The following is a 20,342-nucleotide window of genomic DNA, read 5'->3' on the forward strand; positions in this document are numbered from 1 at the left end:
ATTTATTCCAGTACCACACACTTCTATATCCAACTCAGTAGCTGTTTAATAACCATGACTTTACATAATTGGATCTGTATGGGTAGCTTATTCTCACCTAGGAATGAATCTTGCAATGGTACACTGACCAACCAGCTCATCGTTCAGCTCACACAAACACCCTTCTTTTAAACTTCTAATAAACACCAGATCAACCTTTGGAAAAATCCTAAGAGACTAAAAGGGCTAAGACCCCCAACAATTCCAAATGTTTGCAGATTGGGATTGCCTGAGTGGCCCACTGGATGGGACACTGAACTGTGACTCTGGAGAGCTGCAGTGTGCATCAGCTGTGCTGTTTGATTCGCAGTGATTCCCTAAATCCCTCAGTACTCAGTCACTGTGAGTGCTCTGAGCAGGAACTCCATCCTGGATTACAACCCTTACCACAATAGGGGATGCATTAGGGGTGAAATCTCTCTGGGAACTGTAATCTAAATGATCATTTCCTATTAACCAACCTGAAACAGAGCAAGCTTTTTCGCTGCATCAGCTGCATCAGTGCAATCTGTGTGCAGGAACAAATCTTGGCTGTCCCGGTGTCTTTCCTTTATCCTGTAATGCAGCTCCAAGTTAGCTGTTCCTCAGGACTCAGCAGCTGGAAGTGAAAAGAAACTGTAATTTTCCATTCCTATGGCAAAATCATCATCCAAACAGCGCCTTAAATATTTGCATGGCCTTTCTTGGTAACAAATATGTTTGTTTTTCTTTTCAAATGCTCATTAGAGAAGGACTTGAATAAATGAGAAATGTGAATTGTTCTTTGTGCCAAGTTTAAGTGCTGAATCCCTTGTTGTCTTGAGTTGGATGAACTAAAGGCAGAGAAGTTCTCTTTCTTCCATACACGATAGAACGTCAAGTGGAACTCTGTGTTTGTGCTAGAAAAATACATGTGCTGCAATTAAAGGATTCCAAGAGTGTGAATCATTATTTTTCCCTTTATTTTCTGATCCCAGCTTTTTTTAAAAGGAAGCACACTTCCAAACAAAAAGCACAGGAAGGGCAAGGTGGCAAATTGATTGGCTTAGTCAAGGAGCTTAAAATGATCTTTCTTCACAGATCTGTCATACAAGGTCAGAGTATTTGTTTGATTAGTGCCTTTACATCTGAAATGCTTTTCTTAGGTTTAAATTCCCGTTAGAGTGAAGTAAAAATTTCCTCCTTTTTATGTCTGTGTTCTGCTTTCTTAACAGTGGTTCTGGTTCATGATGAGCTGTAACCTTTTCTTTAGCAAGCAGTACAAAATACTTGTATATTTACAGAAATACATGAGGGATTTAGCAGCTTTTTCCTTCCCAAACGGCAGATTCGTACTACAACAGTTTCTGTTTGCTTTTCTCTGCTTTTCCTGTTTTCCTTTTATCATTCTTAACTTGATAAGTGAGTTTTTCCACAGTCTGAGTTGCAGTAATTAATTCTGAAGCTTCTCTTGTATAATTTTCACTTGTATATGGCTTTCTCATGTACTTTTTTCTTTTTTTTTTTGGTAGTGGCAAAGGTTTTATGTGGTGATGTGGGACTGCATTCTGCAAGTTTATTTATAAAGGAGTCACAGATATAAGGAGGGGATATTTGAATTTTTCCACCCATGGATGGATGGATGATTGGATGGATAAATGAGAAGGTTTTGCTGTCACATCATAGTGCAAACTAATGACAGCCAAATAAGATGGCAGCCTCCTCATGAAAGTCAATTTTGATGTGAAGCCAAGTCCTAGTATCTCCTTTGCAGGGGTTTTCATTCTCCCTTAAGTGATGTGTGTGTTTGTGTTCATGTCTGTGTGATGTGGCTGATGCTGGGAATGACTCTTCCTGTATGCAAAAAGTTCAGCAAATGTGCCTATTGACTTTAATCCATACACAAATGCTAAAAATCCCTATTTGCTGGGTAATTTAATTCTTCCCTTATATTTCCGAGAATTGACCCCAACAATCTGAGCAGGTCTTTTGCCTTCATTTTTTATTTGTTATTAAAAACCAAGAATAAAAAAATGAAACAAAAAGGTGTAATTTAACTCCAGAAGGGAGGAGAAAGAGAATTAAAAAAAAACCAAACGGTGTTTTCTTTAACTTTTCCTCTTGTTCTGTGAAAACAATACCCAACTTTCACGATCAGACAAAGAGCTCTCCTACTGCTGCCATAGCTGCTATTGAAAAGTTTCTGACATTTAGTAAAAAAATAAAGTTTTCCTAACAAGGAATCCTTGATACATTCCTAGCAGAATTAATGTAAAATGAAAAAAACATCTTCTAAAAATACAACTTTAAAATCACTTGAGGAGAATGTGATTCTATTGCTGTAAATACAGAGGAAATATTGGAATGTTGTTTTCTGGCTTAAATTGATGATGTGGAGTAGAGCAGGTGGATATGGCAAGAAACAGAATGCAGATTTTCTTTTGGAAATCAAATATCAGTCAGCTTGTGCATGTGCTGCCTTCTCCCGTCAACGAAATAATATGGAAAATTTAAGAGTTCTTGCTTAATTTATTAGTACTTAAATTTTATCCAGCCAGCCTAGTTGCAGGCCCCTGAATTATTTTAGTTTTTGTATTGATTCTGGTCCCAGAAGAAGTATAGAGCTATAACAGAATGAAGCAAAAGATAAACTATTTCTATAGGCCATAAAGGTGAGGCCTTCAAACACAACCCTGTCTAATAATTCTGAATGTTAGGGGAAAAGAAAATCCCTCTGGGCAGGTCATTTACCTTACTGTTTCATCGAAGGATCATGTATTGCCTCCTTTAAAAGATATGACTACTGGAATACCTGACCTGAAGGGATGAACAAGCGCAGGATTTCCTGGAATCTTTGATTTTAAGGCTAAAATAAGCTTTTTGATCTTCCAACAAGTGTGTGTGGGGGGCAAGATTATTTGTTTTAGAGGAAGACTTGAAAGAAAATAATCTCTGTGCTTTGTAAGTGACTCCTGTGCTGTGGTTCAAAATGTAATATAAATTTAGCTCTGTTGTGGATCCTGTCTGTTTCTCATTTAAGTTGCTTAACATTTTCTGGAAGAAAAAAAAAAAAAAAGGAAAAAGAAAAAAGTTCTACATGTCTCTTGGAACCAAGCAATTACACTTTCTTTAGCAAGTTTATACTTTGATGCAGCATGGATGTCTGAGAGCACTTGTTTCCTCTGAGGATTCAATTTCAGGCAACACCACCTTATGCTCAGGCTGAAAACTTTACAGAAAAGTTTATTTTACTTAACTCATAATTAGGTATTTTACCTATCTGGGAATCACAGGGCTTCTGTTTAGAGTGTCTAATGGGTATCTTCTGCAGAAAGTTTTCCAGAGCAGGATCCGAGATGAATCTGAATAGATCTCATCAGTTATCCATCCATTAAATACAAAGACCAATATTTTAATATAGGTGTCAAAGAGTAGCTATTAAAAAGCCTCTCTCCTTTCCTGGAGATGATACAGAGCCACATGCCACTTGTGGCCTGGAAAATTTGTTCTTACAAACAGATTGCTTTTATTATAATGCTAAATCTCAAAGCAGGAACCTTGATTTGTGGTGGAGACTTGTGTGTGCTTTTAACACCTGAGGGACCAGAAACTGTAAGTGGAAACAAGGTAAGCATCTTTTTCTGATGCTTCAAACACATGAAGTCTTTGTTGGATCAGGTACCTCTTTCTTATTTTCCTTCCTCAATTAATGAAAGAGTAAGAATGCAAAATTAATAAAATCATCTCATTCTTTTAATTTGTAAACTTTCAGTTTGTCAACTGCATTGTAGGAGAACATAAAATTCAGAGATATATTTCACACAAAAATAAGATTATCTTTGTTTTAATTACAGTACATTGAGTTTGGTGTGTTAAATGAAAGAATACTGTGCCTGCTAAGGTTGAATTTGAAAGAACCAAATGAAAGACATGGCTGAGAAGTCTTCTTCTATAAACATTCTATAAGCATACTATAAGCATTCTATAAGAAAGAAGGATATTAAAAAAAAAAACCACTCTTTTATTTTCTTGAAGTTAGAAATATTCAGCCTTATAATGCTCCTAGAACACCCCAGTGAGTGACATTAAAGAGTACAGTGCCAAATATTTTTTAGACATAGCTGGAACTAAAGCCCAAGCACCCTGTGGAAGTGAGCCATGCTGGAGCAGTTCATGAAGAACTGCAGCCCATGGGAAGGACTCACTCTGGAGAAGTTCATGGAGGATGGTTTTCCATGGGAGGGATCCCATGCTGGAACAGGAAAAGAGTGAGGAGTTCTGCCCCTGAGGAGAAAGGAGTGGCAGAGCTAGCAAGTGATGAACTGAGCACAACCCCCATTCCCTGACCTCCTGGGCCCCTGTGAGAGGAGGGATGGATAGAAGTCAGGAATAATGTTGAGCTTGGGAAGAAGGGAAGAGCGGAGGGAAGGGATTTTTAAGATGTGGATTCATTTCTCCTTACGCTACTCTAATATGATTGATAATAAATTCAATTAATTTCCCCAAGTCAAGTCTGTTTTTCCCTTGTGGATATTTGGTGAGTGATCTCTCCCTGACCTTATCTCGACCCACAAGCTTTTCATTGGTTTTTCTCTTCCCTGTCTGTTGAGAAGGCAAATCACAGAGAAGCTTTGGTCAGCACCTGGCATTCAGCCATGGTCAGCCCACCACAGTTATTCAGGGAATATAAGAATGATCTTGACCTTGACCTGAACACTTAAAAAACAAAAAAAAACCCCTAAAAAACCCAAACAAACCAACAAAATAACCCCAACAAAACAACAGCAACAAAAAAAAACTTCCAAGGATTTCCACCTTGAATTAGTATTCAGTATTTGCATTCTACGTATCAGTCACAGAGCACTAGTACAAGAAAATTCCTCTTCCAAATGCTTCTTTGTTTTGGCATGTGGGTTTTCTGTCTTGTTTCCATTCCCAAATCAAAGGTACCACAGGCTGTAGGAGCAAGTCTGTTCACATGAGCTGTGGTTGAGGTCTGAGAGCTTTTTTGAGTAGTTGATAACAATAAGGATATAAAAGGCAACATTCAACCAGCTGGAAAGGAAGGAATGATGATACAAACTCATTAAAATTACATGTGGACAATGCTGCACTCTGAAATTTCTTCAATTTTTAAAGGAAAAGAAAGGTGTCAACAATGTTCTTTTAAATCCGAGAAATTGTGCTTTCTTGAAATAGAGGGAGAAATCTTCTGCAGGATTTGGGCCCCTAATAAAACACACCAATATGATTTTAAGTAATTAGGTGCTGTCATGAAAAACTAGAAATGGTTTCTGAGAGTTCATTCAATAATAATAATAGGAAAAGGTTAGACACTAATTTATTATAACACTAATATTTTAGAAATAGACAGGCCTACCTATAATTCTCTGTCAGAACAAAAAACTTGTAACAGAAAATAACAAGCCTCTAAACTTCGACTTAGCTATCATAAATATAGTTACTCAGTCAAAGTTATACCTCATTTTACTCCACTGACTTCAGGTGGATTTACTACATCGAAAATTAATTTGGGCTCATGGTTGATTTTTCATAGCCTAATGTGTTGGTATGAATTTATGAGATATAAAGAGAAGTCCTCACCAAACCATTGGAAGCAAATTAGGAATCAAACCTTTGTTTTCACATAACAGTCAACATTCAAACATTAATGTCACTGAAATGCCTTCAAGCTTGATGGCTGATTCTCAGCCTGGATGTGAACAGCCAGCCAGGCATTTCCACAGAACATTTTCAAACGTCAGCTGCTTCCATTTATCAGAAATTGGAGTGACACTTCTTAACATTTTATGCAGAGTTAACCAAATGTTATGGAAATTACAGATGCCAGCCACCATGACAGGGTTCAACTCCAGGTTTCTGCTGAATCAATGAGCTGAAAACAGATTCTTCTGTAAAGTCATTTTAATTAATTTTATTAATCCATACACCTGGGGTTTGAGAAATAGAATGAATTTAGAATTAAATTTATTCCTCTTCCAAATTCTGAAAACATATGGATAGCATGGTAAAACTTTGCTCTTCAGCTGCAGGAGTTTGGAATATACTTCTGTTTTGTAATGTGAGATATTTAATTCTGAGACTGTATGTTGAGAAAAACAAAAGAGGCAAGTAATCCATGATCTCCCTCAGTTTCAGAAGGAGGTGGAGATAGTGGTATTTTTCTTTACCATATTTTCTTTTCAGTGTTAAGGAGCTGTTTAAGGTGATGGACTTGAAGCTTCAACGGGAATGTACATTATAGGAGGTAAGAACACCAACCACCAAAGTACATTTTTTTCTGCAAGTGCAAATTGACAGATTTTATTAAAAAAATGTTCTTTGTCACGTTACATAATCTGAGCAGTATGAGGCTAAACGTAATGTCTTGAAACATTTTTTTCTCTCACCATTACAGAGAAAGGAAGTGGTTGCTTTTACAAGGTGAAGTATTAAAATAAATTAATAGATCTAATATGTCTCAGTTTGTAGAAAGCTCTTTGACAAAGTTTCCCTTGATAGACTATTGTTAAAGTTCTCTAAATATGGGTGAGGTAATACATTATTAAGATGGATAAGGAACGGTTAGAAACCAGAGATATGAATTAAAGGTATCTTTTATTCATAGGGGTTGGATAAAGAATGAAACCCCATTGGGCTCTAATTGTGTCAACACTGTTTAATACTTGCTTTAACATTTTCAAAAGAGCTGTACCATAGTCTTTCTTTATATCTCTGGGTGTTTCCTGAAGAAGCATAGCTCAGTGAACTGCAGCATTTATGGGTTTGAGCCAATAAATGGGCTCCAGAGCAGTGGGTCAGACCACACAGGATTTTTTGCATCAGAGAAGTGAATATCTGCATGGATAGAATATAAACATTAACCTGCCAGAGCATTGCCAAACACTAGTACATGTGGAAGCAGAGAAAATGGTTAAAGTATGGGTAGAAAAATGTCCCAAAATGCACCAAAGCAGTAGTGAGTGAAATTACCATCCCTGGAAGTGTTTAAAACTATGTAAATGTGGTGCTTAGAGATGTGGTTTAGTGGTGCACTTGGCAGTGTTGGTTGGTGGTTGGACTCAATGTTCTTAGAGGTTCGATCCAGCCTCAGGGATTCTGTGATTCTAAAGCAACACTGGAGAGGTTTTACAAGCGCAAACAGGGCCAACATTTTCACATTTGGGTAGCTCTGCCAGCCTTGGGGGAAGGAGTTTTTGGTGCTGCCGTGTTGATGACAGGCTGACAAAGGGAAAACATCCTGTGCTGTCCTCTGTGGGCTCTCACAGGTGATGGTGTCCTTGCCATGCACAAGTGCTCAGACCAAGCTGTGGCTCCTAAAAGTGAAGCTGAGAGTTTGGATGGATGAGACCATGAGTGCTCAGCCTCCCACACAAACCCTCCTAGAGTCAGCTGCAGTCTAAGCCACTGTCATACCTGGTCTGTCACAGAGCTGATTGAAACCCCAGTGAGGTCTGAAGACCACACCCTCTGGATTTGGTGGAGCTGGATCACGTTTCTCGTGACTGCCATAGCAGTTCCAGGCAGCTGCCTGTGTTTCCATGCTGAGCTACATAGGTAAAACAGATTTGAAAGGAGTGACTTTCAAAGAAAGGAGTGATTTTCACAGAGGGAAGACTGTGCACCAGCTTCTTTAAGACTGCAACAATTGCCTGACAGCTCTCATGAAAGCTTTCTAGATTTAATTTTTCTATCATTTCCTTAACAAAAAAAACTCCCTCTTTTTATGCAATGAGATTAGATATACCAGCTTTTCAGACAATTTACATTGCTGATGTTTATTCACGTGGTACACACTGGCAGTGCTTGAAAATCAAACCAGCAGTTGTGTTTGATCCACAGCAGTGTCTGAAAACAGTGTGTGCCATCTAAACTGGTATATACAATCCCCAGGGGTGAGGTGATGTCTGAACTTTAGGGACACCATTACTTTTGCAGAGATTGTGACATGAATATTTTATGTGTGACTCGGGATTTTCTTTTTTTTTTTTTTTTCACTCAAAAGAAAGTGAAGTGTAATTGGAATGCATGCTGTCAGATGAGTGACACCTACGGGGAAATTATAGCATGAGAATCAAAGTTTGAGACAGAGAAACACTGTATTTGACCAGAGAGGAAGAGATAACACTGTCATTAATATAATAGACAGGAGTTTTGGTACTTTGTACCAGCAGTGCTTTTGCACCTAAATGGGAGAGAAACAGCCACAGAGAGAAGAATTAATATCACTCTATCTCTGTAATTTTTCAAAAGTTTCTGACACTAAAAGTGGCAGGTCCCTTCTGGTTCAAGTATAACACAGATGTACAGAACAAAACACCAGAAGAAGAGAATTAAGTGACTGAGAATTTGATTGCATTTTGCTTTTCCATGTTTATGTTAAAAAAGTTTAAATTTCAAAAACTCTGAAGAAAGGCAATGTGATAACCAGGGACAGGATTACCTGGGGAAGTAGTTTGGATGGGCTAGATGTGGTAGAGACAGCAATATAACCATAGTGACCCAAAGCATTATTTTTTTCTGCTGTGTATTCATGACCAAACTTTTGGGATGAAATGTAAATGCAGTCTGTGTTGCTGATTTTTTCCATTTCTCTGATGTCAGTGATATCATTGTAACTGAAAGGAAGCTAATCAACCTGAAACAGATGAAAATTAGCATTACAGTTGGGTTTCCTTAGCCACAATGTATATATGTGGACTCTCCACTGAATGCTGGTCCATTGTATCTCATGTCAGTAAGAGAAAAACAACAACAGAGCAGTGCACAGACTGTCCTCAGTTAGCTGTGTATTCCATGAGCAGAGCTTCTAGGGAAATATAGGGAATATGTGTTCCTTACTGCACATAATATCCTGACTGATTACTGAAACCAGAGGAACTGGACTTGACCACACCAGATGGGAAGGACTGAACTGTGGTCTCCCTGGATAAAATCTTTAAAAATGGAGCTGATATTTAAATGGATGGGGTGAGGGACAAAGCCATCTTCCCTTGGCTTTGTTTTAAAGCCTATTTTTAAGGCATTATGAGCTGGTTCATTTGGTGTTGCTTGAAAGATTAGTACAGGGAAAAAAAGCAGGACAGTTTGTGGACTTGGCTGGAATTTGTGTGGGGAAAATACTGAGTTAGTTAGTAACACTAAGAAGGAGAAATTTCTGCTCATGCCTGGATGTCTCCTTGGAGCTCCACAGTTAAAAATCAAACTCACTGAGGACTTGAAGCACTTCCAGAGTTAGACAGGAGTTGAATAATTTCTATGGAAGGAGGTTTTGGTAATCTAAATTTCCATCCCAGCTGAGCAGCAAGCACAAGACATAAAGTCCAGCTCCTGTGAGGTGCTTTAATGCCCACTGGTTGCTACAGGAGTCAGACATCAAGGGATGTCAGCTCCAAAGTTCATGGTATCTAGCTAAACCAAAGAGTGTGAGTATTGTTACTGCATGTGAAGCAGCATTCTAGGCTAGATTTTATATCTGTGCTTGGAGCCCACAAGCTGTGTACAGTCCTGCCACCAGAAATGTTTAACCCACACACTGTTCTTTTAAAGGAAAATTAATGTTTTCTTTACATAGCAGCAGGGATTTCACAGTTGAAGGCTCAATAATGTATCCTTTAAAAATAGTACTTTATGCTTCATCTCCAAAACCTTTTGCTAACACTGGGCTCAGCCAGGCATTCCTCCAGGTATTGAACTCCTCTGACTATAGAGCAGCTTACAGAGATGGGAGCTGACTGGATCAGTCCCATCAGTCCTTACCCCTCCTGTGAAGTAAATTATTATCATCTTGTTACAGACAGGGAGACAAATATAGACTGGGTTTGATGTGTGAGATTACAGCACTGGGTAACTGCTCACAAAATCAAGGCCATATTTTGAAACAGATTCTATTCCTTCACTGAGATTACAATTTTGCCAACGCAGTGTCCTGTGAAAAAGGAATTAACTGATAGTCTGGCTGTGATCTGTACTTTACTGGGATTAATATAAATTAATTCTGTCTTTGTACTGAGGTGCAAAAATTATTAAACTCATTAAGAATGTAACATTATCAAGATCCCAATGGATAACACACATTTTCAAGAGCAAACCTTTACAATACATTTGTTTCAATGAAAGAAAGGATGTTCTTTCTCTGTAGTTATGTTTTGCTTATTACTTTTTTAGAAGAAAAAGTGTGACATTTAAGAGATTAAAGCCTCTTCATGACAAAAATATACTTAGAAGTTGTCTCCCAGCAATATTGTTTCTGCAAAGTTAGAACTCTTTGACCTTTCTGGATAGAATAAAATTGCTGTTAAGTTGATTGCTATGACTTTGCTAAAAGAGCAGTCCTTAATTTGCAAGCTTTTTGGAAAATTTTGTGTTTTGAACTCTTCACAATCTGAACATTCTTACTTCTAGAAATAAGAAATAAAGCATACTCATGGCATATTTCTACTTCTCTCACTCATATGAACCATAGCTGTTCTACACACAATCATCTCAGTTTTACTGGGACTAAGACTGGCAAAGGTGGGCTTGTGACCTCATATATTGATCCTCATTGTGGAGAGGATAAATAAATACCAATTTCAAAATTACTAGCATTCGAAAAATTACTCTGCTCAGAAATTAAAAGTATCATATGTCAGCTGACTCTTGATGAAGAGTTATATGATCATTTTTAATATGGAAGCCTATGAAGTTACACTTATTATCTTAAATATTTACCCTGATATCCCACAGACACAGACCTGACTCTCACTGGAAGGCTCTCTCTGAATGCAGTTCATGGGGCTGTCTTGGCAATTCTTTGAGCTGTGTTTCCTCAACCACATTAGGACAGGGGCTCAGGGGCTTCAGGGGCTCTTCAGGCTGAAGTTGTGCCCAGATTTTTGGCTAGAATGCAAATCTATCCTGTTGGTAACTCCACATCCAACCTACAGCCTTTCTGTGGGTCTTCCCTGTGGTGTCAGCACACAAGGCTGGGATTTGAGAACAGCCACATTTCTTCCAGAGCTGACAATGAGCAGCAGCGTGCTGTGGCTCTGCTAAGGGTTTCCAAACTTAATGACCTTAAAAACTGTGTCTTAATCTGAGCTTTCTTAGCTTCAACATACAGCTGGAATTCCCATCCATGATTTTATACAACATTCCCTTGAGATCATGGAAGTGGTTAGCATTCACAGCATCCTGTAACAAGGGTTTCTACCAGTTTAACTATGTGTTTTTTTTAAGATTCACCCTTTAAGTGTGAACTGTCTTCCTGGCAGCTTCATTTAATGAACTGTAGTTAATCCATTAGGAAAGAAAATAAACAGAAAGTTTATTGGGACATTTATGGGTTTACATGCCTTTGTCACATATTTGATCTTTGCCAGGCTGAAGAGTCCTGGTCTGCACATTAATTTTTATATAGAAAATACTCCTCACCTGTGATCTTCGTTCTTCTATGAACATATTTCAGTTCTGAGATGAGGTAAATAAAACTGCATATGCAGTATCTTGGTGCAAGATACATTTAAACAGTTATTCAGAACCTTCTGCAATTCCTGGCAGCTGCTCCATCCTGAATAATTTATCATTTGTTAACGGTGATACCTCACCTCTCATTGATACCTATTCCTAAGTTGCTTATAAAGGTGATGAACAGTTTTCTGACCACTTACTGACCATTTACTCTTACCTTTTATTTCCTGTCTTTTACCCTATTATTCACCCATGCAAGTACTTTTGTTTTTTATACTGTCTTAATTTTCTTGAGGACATTTGGTGAAGGCCAAAACCCTCCTGAAAATGCAATAGTCAAGCTCATATCAATATCCATCTCAACCTCTAGAAGCTTTAGATTTGTGAGGCAGGACTGCTCATCATAAAAACCACATGGCTCTGTCTCAGTACTAGAGAAAACAGTCCAAATCTGCATTAGATAAAAATTAAACTTCTAATAAAAAGCCAAACAAACCCAGACAGCTGATGTGGAGAAAAAGACAAGACAGAGCAAGCAATACTACTGAATGCTTCAGCAGCAATGGTGAAAATTATGGAGAACTAAGAAACATTTCAGAAGGAAACAGAAGTACCAGACAGGAAAATCCAGCTTGAAATAAATAAGCACATATTAGCCTAAAATAATCCCATACATCAGTTACTGAACATAAGCACTATGCTCAGTAGGCAGAACATCTCTATAGGAGCAAACATAAATAACAGTATCAGTTTCTGCCCAGCCTCCATCAGAAGTGAACAATACAGATAACATATTTTCAAATGAGTGGAGGAAAATCAAACATTTGACAGCTTTATGCTCTTCAATGCCGTTGTTGCATCTGACACACTTTTCTAAATGTCATTGATTTTAAGATAGTGGGACTAGCTAAAATGATAGCAGGAAAAATAAGAAGTCTTTTTACTGTAGTTGTGAATAGAGAGAAAGAAAAAGAAGAGGCACATTTTAAAAGTATTGGAAAATATATTTGACAAGTAAAAATAAACTGTGGGATTCATTGCTGCACAATGCAAAATGTCTGTGATGGCCTTGAATAATTAAATGATGCATCAGAAAACAAGGTGAATGAAATTATATGGCCAAGGTAATAAAGATATTTCACATCAATCTGTGATATTATAGAACCGATTAGCTGAAACAAGGATTGTTTTTTTGAGGAGCTGTTCTCTGGATGGAGCAGAACATGGTGGAGTCCATGGTTTTCCATTTTAAGTCTGAAAAGTAATAAATGCGAAATGTTGAAAAAGTTTTTATTTTTCAAATCCTAACTTAAACCCCTTAAATTATAAGAGAAGCTAAGCTATGCAATGTTTGTTCAACCAGCTAGTTGTCTGCAATATTTATGAGTTTCATGGGAATAACAGTAAATGTCAGAAATGAATGTATGCCCTCATGGCCAAGTCAGAGTGACTCAATTTTTCATGTCTCCTTTTCAGTGATATAAGGCTCAAAATGTTTTAAAATGCATTTAGAGTGTTCCTTGTTAAAAACCTTATGGGTATCCCAAAGCTGGTATTTTCAAAAGATTTTGGAATAATGTAATATGCTAAAATGTCTGGGAATGGCTATGCATCATTGTAAGGATCAGTCTGCCTTATTCATCTTCCAGACACTCTTTGAATGTGCACAATGAAGCCAAAGCCAGAATTCTGATTTCATTGTAGCTGCTCTCTGACTTCAGAGGAAGACCTTTCTAAGGATTAGCTGAGTGATACAAGGAAGAGCTAAAACAGGTTTTCTTCCTGTTAAACAATTTTGCTATGACTCAGAAGCAGGACAAAGGATGAACAGAACACAGGAACTTAAGAACATGTTCTGTGTGGTGTAAAATGTCTTAACTTGGATTCCTTTTACAGGAAATCTGCTTAGGAATAGCTGAGATCCTTTTAGAAATTATTTGCTGAAAAAAAATAAGAAAAAAATTCCTATCAATATGTGTTTAAGTCCTGATTACATGATTTTTCAGCTTTACATGAGAGTGAGTTACCAGCACTTCCTTGAAGATTATCATACTCTGATCTTTGCTCATTGAAGTATGAGAGTTTGAAAAATGCACAAAGAGAGCAAATAATTTCACTGCAATAATGATGAAAATAGGAGATCTTTTTTAAGGACCAGATTATATAAGTAAGTAGCCAAACCACCCCCCTATTTTCATATTAAAACAAGTGTGATTTTTCCTTTCTGTGATTGTTTTGTGAGGAATAAACTTCTGGTTTGTGATACCTGAGGTAGTTTGGGTATTTCCCTATGCAGATCTGTGCTATCTGTGCTGTTATGATCCAGTCACTTGTCCTATATCTTGAGAAAAATCCCAGTTTTCTTCACTGTATGTTAAAAAAGCAATCTGTGTGAATGGTTAATAGAGGAGTCAGTCATGGAAGGTTTGTCCTTCTCCAGCAGGGAAGGGTGCACTCCAGTTATTACTAATATTTAAATGTAAAACCTGTATTTCTGGTGAACACTCTGCAGCAGATTGACAGCATGATAGCCTTAAAAGTTCTGTCTTTTAGAAATCATTCTCATCTCTCAGAACGTCTTATAGTATTTCTTGTAATAATGTCATTTTAAACCTCAGCTTTTAAAAAAAGGTTTTGAGGAAAAAATCCTGCAGCAAAAATAGAAAATTCTAAAATGTTTTATGACAACAGTTTAAAATGAAACTGTTTCAGCATTAAAAATCCATTAAAAGTTAAATGAAACCTCCCAGCACAAAGACAAATATCTAGGGATTCAATTACTGAAACTGCTTGCAATCGACTTATTTAAGTGGAAGATTCTTTTTTTCAAGCTTACAAGAAAAAAAGAATTCTTGAAATAAAATAAAGAAGCCAATTCAAAGTTTCAGTACATCACAAAGCAATAAAGAAATTTAATATGATATTAACATATGAAACAGAAGTTAACTATGCTTTCCAAAGTGTTCTTTAAACAGATATGGAAAAAAATGGGCTGATGATACATTCTTAGGTTTCTGATTTAAAATTGCAGTGTTCCATAATTTCAGATTAATAAACTGAGTAGGAAAGTTGGTTGTCATGAGCTATGCTTATGCTTCTGGACCTAAGCCCATTCAGAATTAGAAATAGAGAATATTTGCTAAAATTTGCCAGATCTGAAGATAATTTTGAATTTTGGCTTATCTGACTTAAAAGCAAAGTGTTCAAGTCTTTTTTTCCTTCCTAATGAAATGGATAGAAATATTCAGTGTTCACTTATATTGATCCAGAACAGATTAAAATAGAACACTGTGAGAATCTGCTTTAGCTCTCTGTTACAAGAGGTCTAGAGTTCAAAGACTTTGCACTGCTGTACATTTACTAAGAAAATAATATCCATCATTCTGTACTAGCTGATGATTTCTTTAGCTAGGGAAAGGAAAAAAAAAAAGAGAAGTAAAAACGAATACCACTTTTATTCCAGAAAGTTAGTTCTCTCAGGGGTGTTTTTCAACTCTTATTTCTTATCCTTCTAACAAAACTGAAAAAAAAAATACAGCAACTCTTCTCATCACTCATAAATCTAGCATACGTATAACCATGGTAAGAATTGTTCTTTTCCAGCTTTATATAACTTGGGTACATTCCTCTCATTTGTTTAGAGGTGGACATTTTCAGCCCAGGAAGATGACTGTAAGTAGCCTGTCTGGCCTTCTGCAAATTACTTGATAACGTAAACAGGTCACTTCATCTGAGCTACCTAGGGTTTGAGCAGAAGCACACACTGATTTAAATTTCCTAAGTGATGAAAATCCTCCACTTAACCTGGACAAACCTTCCTCTGATGAATTGGTGCCTTTGCTAACAGTGTTATGTCCTTGAAAGGTGTTCAGCACTTGGCATGAAATGCAGCTGTGGTCTCCATGACATATGCTAGGCAAGCTAATAATAACATTTTTATTCAGCTCTAAAGAATCAGTTTGCAAAATGTCTAATTTACATAGTTGACTAAGTTTGGCTGGTTTGTGGGGTTTTTTTTGGTTTTTTTTGTTTTTTTTTACTCTATATATCTACATGCAAGGCAAATGTGGAAAACCAGAAAGTTATTAGAGGAGTTTGAAATGTAAGATAAGTACTGACAGGAGAAGAGGAATATCAAATCCTGGCAAAGAAGTACCTTCCTGTCTGTAAAATAGACACCTCTCTAGTGTCACACAGCAGAGAGGGAGGAGAGGAAAAAAACCAGTGCAAAGAAGGCACAGTTGTCAGAAAGGCAGACAAAAGAGTAATTGCCATGTTAAATAGCAAATTTGGGCATGCCTGCTGAAAGCAATTGGAGTTCACATAGGTGAGAACGAAGGAAAGCTCTGAGTTCATATATAACTGACACAAATTAGTAATAAGCTATTTATTCTCGCTGCTCCTGTCACCTTTGGCTAATCACAGCCTTTCACAGGAGAGTAATGATTAAAGTCATCATGACCAGATTTAACCCACTGACCAAGAAATAGGCAAATGGATCCACTCTTGTGACCAAAGTCAAGAATGGCCAGTGTACAAAATTAACCCAGTCTTAATGATATTTGAGAAATGTAATTTCATGCTCCACCTCAGATGGGTTGCCTTGCCTTGTTATAGCTCTTTAGAATCACTAATACTATTTTTGAAGAGGGAAGAAACCCTTCAGTGAATTGAAGAGAAAGTTGAGTTTCATCCTCAGTTCCTAAACGTGGTAATCCTAAACAAAATGTCTAAATTATGTGGACATCACAGTTAAATGACAGAATCCATCAGCAGAAGCATCCATGAGTGTGTAGTAGGAAATATAGATATTTTTTATTTCCCTGAGTAAATTACAAATGCGATTGCCAGTGCTTTGAGGACAGCCAACTGCTTCAGTCATTGGCCAGGGCCAGGGAAGTCATCATGCCCCTATACCTGGAATTTGTGAGGCTTCAGGTGGAATCCTGTGCCTGATTTTGGCCTTCTCTGTACAAGAAGGATGCTGTTGACATGCTGAAGGGAATCCAGGAGGCCAAAAGGATAGTCAGGAGCCTGAAACACAGTGACTGAGGAAAAGCTGAGTGAGCTGGACTTGCCCGACCTTAGGAAGAAAAAGTCTCAGTGAGACCTTACCGGTTGTCTACAACTCCTGTTGCCCTGGGAGGCTGTGGAATCCCCATCACTGGAGATGTTCTCTGGGCAACCCTGAGTAACCTAATCTAATTAGACCTTCTTTGAGCAAGGGTTTGGACTAGGTGTCTTCTTGAGCTCCCTTCCAGCCTAAATTCTTCCGTGATTTGAAATCCTCAGAGCTGCTTTGAGGAGAATGAACATGCCTTGACTGTTTATTCAAAAGCTCTCACAGACCTTGTGCAGGGAATGAAAGCAAAGAACTGAAGTAAAATACTTTTACAAACTAGATCACACCACATTTGAGTAAGGGTGGCATGCATTAAAATTGTAATTTTGTCGTTGTAGGCTAGTTGTGCTTTTAATATGAGTGTGTGTGTGTGAACTGAAGCAACTGAAGAGCAGCTGATTTCTTAAAGTTGTTTTTAGCTTCATATTAAGTCTCTTGTATTTACTTTTATAAGCAAGTATAGGTAATTCTTGTTACTTTTAGATTAGTTCCATTTACCTTCTCTCCTTATTCACCTTTACACCTACATGAAGAAGAAATTTAAGAAACCTTACTTAGTCTGAAATGCACATCATTTACTTGCAATTACCCACCAAGCACTGTGAATTAACCCACCTTTATCATGCTCTTTTATGCATTAATTGGTTACCAAATAATTTCAAGCCAGTTAAATTGCTTGACCCTCTCAAATTTTCCCAGTCCACCTTTTTCCCTTCTTCTGTGCTTCAGAACTTCCTACCTTCTGTTGAACTGGCAATTAATCATAACAACTCTGCTGGCAAGCAATTGCTTGCTCTTTATAGAGCACACCGTATGTCTCTTGCTCAGAGCTCTGTATAGTTTTTGGGTATGTTAAAAATAAAGCAGGTTGCAAATAGCTGAGGCTCCTAGCTAGAAGCTGCTTTTGGAGTTCTCTGTGTGATAGAAGCGGAGTATTTTGTGTGTCAAAAAAGATGATGCTCTTGCAGGGAGAAGCATGAACAATACCTTTGCAATTTCTTTATCAGTAAGAGGAGACCTCATGCAGTGACAGAGTTTTGACTCAGATTTCCCTTAGATATTTCAGCAATGTCTCCCATCTGAAATAGGATTGACTAACAGCCTGGAGTCAGAGCAGAAGTGCTGCTCAAAATGGAGTTCAGCATGTGTTTTAATTGTGTATTCAAACCCAAGGGGAGGCAGAAAGGCTTCAGCCTGTGCTTAAATCCATAAACAATCAGGAAAGCATTTATATACACTTTAAATGGAAGACTGAATGGCTTTCTGAAATGGAAAGGGAATACTTAGAATGGATTCTGGTTGGCAAGCTTAATGTAACCTTGTGCCCAAAATGTGATTTGTTGGTTTTTTTTTTTTTTTTAGGTTGAGGAGATGTGTTTGACCAAATGTAGCTCAAGTGGTATTTTGAGAGTTGGGGCATTCCCAGTTTAAGCAACAGCATCTCGACCTCTGCATTGAATCATTTTAATCAATCCAAGGCTTCTCTTGGGTCAGGCATCATCAGTGTTGTGGGCAGAGTAGGTTGTTTTGAGGAGGGCTGACCCTTTATCTTCAATCACTTGCACTTGCCCTTCTTCCTTGGCCAACACAGGGCTGCTTTGAAAAGGGTATTAATAATTAGCTGAAATAGATACTGATATTTTTAGTGCAACAGTCAAATAAACATCTTTTTTAGGTATGAAGGATATTTCAAAGTTTCTAGCTTTTTTTGTTCTTACCTGAAATCTATTGTTTCAGTGCAAAAAGCTGTTCTATGTTAAATTGTGGGAAGGAATACCCAGAAGGATAAAACCCAGACCCATGTGGCATAAATAGCTAACCATCCAGAGGAGTCCATGAGGAATTATTTTTGCCAACATGATTCTGCTGGTTGTTATTGTTTAAAAGGAAGCAACCCAAACCCCAAACAAACTACAAAGTATTCATATCTGCTAGATTTCATCACACCAGCACATTGAAACACAGGGAACCTCTGAAAATCAGGTTTGCCTAAGGCCCTTATTTTAGCAATATTCTAATATTGCAGTCCTGCACCTCATGGTGTTCTGCGTGGTTTAATAATGTGCAGCAGCTGATTATTTTTGGCTCTGAGCAGTGCTGAGTCATAACAGGAATTATAAGAAATACAGGCACACATGAACTTCATGGGCATCAGCCTTACTCAGGGTCAGAGGCAGACATGTCAAAAAGCAGGGAACAGCAGGGCCAAGGGCTTTCCCAGCTTTCTTCTTCCCCACCTGGGGAAATCAGCAGGAGTAGAAGTGAAGCAAATTCTCAATCCTCAGTGATACAGTTGGCTTTTTGAGCTTTGCTTGGAGGTAGATACATATCAAAAAAGAAAAAAATAGTGGTGGCATGCTACAGGGGTGAACAGGAAATAGCGATTTCCTGTTCCAATCCTGAACCCGTTGGTGACAAGAGCAAAACACAGTTTTTTTCTTAATTTTTGATTTCATTACCTCAGATATGCATGTTTTGTGTCGAGGATCTGATTGACTTCCAGCTCCATGTTCTTCTCCCCTTTTGGAAATCTCCTGTTTAGAAATCACTCATGCTTAATCTTTGTAAACTCCACCCAGTCTGAACATTCTGAGAGGTCTAAAGAACAGAACAAGGAACTGGTTTTGAATTGTTATTATTGCATTGTTTTCTCCCTTTGCTATCTTCAGTGTGAAGAGATTATACCCTCTTGTAAATTAAAAATAGTCAAAACACATCACTGTGCTCCTATTTAAGTCACAAGATAGATGTTTCTGTACCATGTTTGGTTCAGCATTATATGAGAAAGTCCTTTGTCTCCTGAGGGTGCTGAGATGCTGGCAGCATAAAAAAATCCCCACTCTACTTTGAGATTACAAAGTCCCCATCAATGGTTTTCATGTGTAGCCTACAGGTAGGGTTGTTTGAAAAGATGCAGGAATGTTAGTGGATGTTCCACAGAGGAAAAAATACTGAATTTCTCAGTTTTCTTGCTAATAAAAATAGGCTTTCATTCCGTTCTTGTATTTATTACCATGAAATACATGGTAATAAATGTAGTGAAACAGTAGCATATTCCCTATCTTTCTTGATTTACATGTAATATCCTTTAAGAACTTGTAAGTAGTTTGAATAAAAAAAACCCTGAAACAGGAATATTGCCTCAGCCAGGAGGGTTTTAAATTTGCATGCTTGTTCTTAATGCAGAGAGTAAGAAGATAGACCAGAGAGAACATTTTGTACCAATTCAAGTAATCTGCTTGTCTAGTCTGGCTTTTTGATTTTTTGTTGACATTGTCCTTTAGTTAGATGTAATTTCCTGGCAATTTAAGGCCTTTTGAATATTTAAATATTTTGATGGTTTAAAGGGTCAAAGCTCTGGAGGGTAAAGGAGGCCAAGAAAGATGTTTTAAATGAAAGGATCACCTCCTAAGGACCACTAAGATTACAAAGAGACTGGAGAATCTCTAATCTCAAAAAAGACTGAGAGCTGGGGCTGTTTAGCTTGGAGAAGAAAAGGCTCTAGGAGGAACATATGGATGTGTGTAAATGCCTAAAAAGATGGTGTAAAGGTGGAGTGAAGCTTTTTAGTAGGTGATTTTTAAACTATAAAGGCCATAGGATTAGGTGAGCACATCTCAGATTTTATATGCCTCACTCGATGCTTTGTATTATTGTGTGAGGGTTACATTTTTAATAGGCAAAATACATTTCAGATATGTTGCATGCAAATACAGCAATACTTTTAAAAGCTGAGAAACACAGGAATTTT

At 37.6% G+C, this 20,342-nt stretch overlaps 1 long non-coding RNA gene across 1 annotated transcript in view; it reads left to right on the top strand.

Annotated features, from left to right (window-relative positions):
- The first annotated feature begins 6,021 nt into the window (after window positions 1-6,021).
- The window catches only part of LOC146439104 (uncharacterized), a 60,872-nt gene continuing 46,551 nt past the window's right edge, over window positions 6,022-20,342 (top strand). The window contains exon 1 of the long non-coding RNA XR_014850669.1: window positions 6,022-6,265. This is a non-coding gene — a long non-coding RNA (uncharacterized LOC146439104). The remainder of the gene's footprint in view (window positions 6,266-20,342) is intronic.

This window comes from Lichenostomus cassidix, chromosome 3 (genome assembly GCF_008360975.1).
Source record: "Lichenostomus cassidix isolate B80296 chromosome 3, HeHo_3.0, whole genome shotgun sequence".
Taxonomy (NCBI): domain Eukaryota; kingdom Metazoa; phylum Chordata; class Aves; order Passeriformes; family Meliphagidae; genus Lichenostomus; species Lichenostomus cassidix.